The sequence below is a fragment of the Echinops telfairi genome, unplaced genomic scaffold, assembly GCF_000313985.2.
Source record: "Echinops telfairi isolate 266 unplaced genomic scaffold, ASM31398v2 ScPeMD7_5592;HRSCAF=6446, whole genome shotgun sequence".
Taxonomy (NCBI): domain Eukaryota; kingdom Metazoa; phylum Chordata; class Mammalia; order Afrosoricida; family Tenrecidae; genus Echinops; species Echinops telfairi.
This window is the reverse complement of record NW_022109491.1, coordinates 10,129,381-10,131,270: the sequence shown is the minus strand read 5'-3', so window position 1 is coordinate 10,131,270 and position 1,890 is coordinate 10,129,381.

The following is a 1,890-nucleotide window of genomic DNA, read 5'->3' as shown; positions in this document are numbered from 1 at the left end:
TGGGTCTCCACGTGGTTCCTCCAGGTCCAGGGCTCTCACTGCCGTCAGCATAGATCCATGTCTAATCAGTAGAGAGTCTCTCAGGGACTGAGCTGAGAGAGAGAGTGTCTCCCACCTCCAAGGAGGAATACCGGAGTTCCCAGAATGCTCAGCAAAGGCCATGTCCACCCAGAGGCCTCATTGGCTATGACCTGATTGACCAATAGGCTAGACTCCACCCCTTCACTTGTAAGTCCTCTCAAGTTGACAACAGAGTATATAACTGCCACAGTGGGGTTCTCAGAGGTGAATGTGTCCAATGCATCTTGACCACGGTGACATTTACCTCTGAATGGGGACAGGCAGTGGAGAGAACTACACAGGACGTGGAGTCCACTCGAGTGTGCTGAGCACAACACAGCGACACAAAGTGCCGCTCTTGGACGGGAGTTGGCAGGGAGAAGGTTAGGGTGCCTAGAATGGCCAGAACATGACCTTTGAGCATGTTGACCTGGTGGAGGTGGGGAAAGGAGTCAGGTGGCTACCAGACAGGAGGGTGCCAGGTGTGTACCAAGTCCCCTGTGCTCCACATGGCCTGGGCCAAGACTGCCTATTGTGCTTGAAAGATCCATGAGGAGTAGCGTGAGAAGGGAAGGTGCTAGAAGGTGAGGTCATAGAGAAGTAAGGGCAGGGGACAGGGCAGGGGTGAAAGACGTGGCTGGCATATGGTGAATGTCTTACAAAGGGGGGGCCCACCATCATGGTCATAATTGTGCCTCTTAATCAGCGGTGGAAGGAGCAGATTGGACTCCCCTGAAGATTGAAGCTGAACTATCCCTTTTTTAGAGCCCCTTCGCTGGCCGCCCAGGCTGAATTGGGTGCCGGGCTTGGAGAGCCCACAGCCTCCTGAACACTCTTAGGTAGAGCTGAGGCGGGGAAGCTGGCTGCTCTTGTTCACAATCGGATCTGAGTCTAGCTCAGTACTTGGCACTCAGTAGGTGCTCTATAAATACTTGTCAATGCAGCATTGACTGTATACAATGGCTTGGGGTGTGGACGGCCAGGTGTAATCAATAAGGGTGAGAATGTGGTGGGGGTAGAGGTGGGGAGTGGCATGAGTATTGTGACAAGCAAACACTTGAGCTTTGGTCTATTCAAGGTGTCTTGGGGAGCCTGGCGCCCAGGTTGGGGCAAGGGCCCAGGTCATCACACAGCTGGGTAAGGTGACCCAGAGGCACTGAGATTCTATGCCAGGAAGCCTGGTCCTTTGTATAGAACTTGGCAAGGCTTCCAGCTTCCTCTGGCCAGGCTCAGAGTCAGTACGTTCTTCTGTCCCGGTTCCCCTACACGGGCTACCCCTCCAGGCAATGCTGGTAGCTGGTAGCCATGCTGAAGGTGGTAGAGACAGCAAGGTGTACTCACTCCCTGGCAGGGCAGTTGGTATCCAGTGAGCCGAAGCCGGAGATGCGACTACACAACACACACTGCACTAGACGTTCCCAAATGTAGTCTACAGCAGAGAATCATTGAGCCCCGAACATCCATCGTCATTATTGTCCCCTGAAGGAGCCCTCTGGTCAGGGAGTTAACAGCAACAAGATTGGATTCTGCCTTTCCACGTGAGAGACCTGGGTTCAAGCAAGAGGCAGTTCAAACCATGCAGAGCCCCGCCTCCTCTATCAGCTGACGGAAACCCCGTGCGTCACCGTGGTTGGAGCCACGATCCTCTGCGGGGCTGGCGCAGGACTTGAGCAGCATCTTGTTGAGTTGTACGTAGAGCGTCACAGCCGCTAACAACGTAATTATTGAGCAGGAGGGCGGCCTCTCGGCCTCGACCTGTGTTCATCATTAGTCCATCCTCCACTGCCCTTCCCCCACCGCTGTGTGGCCCATCTACCTTTCCTTGGTAGG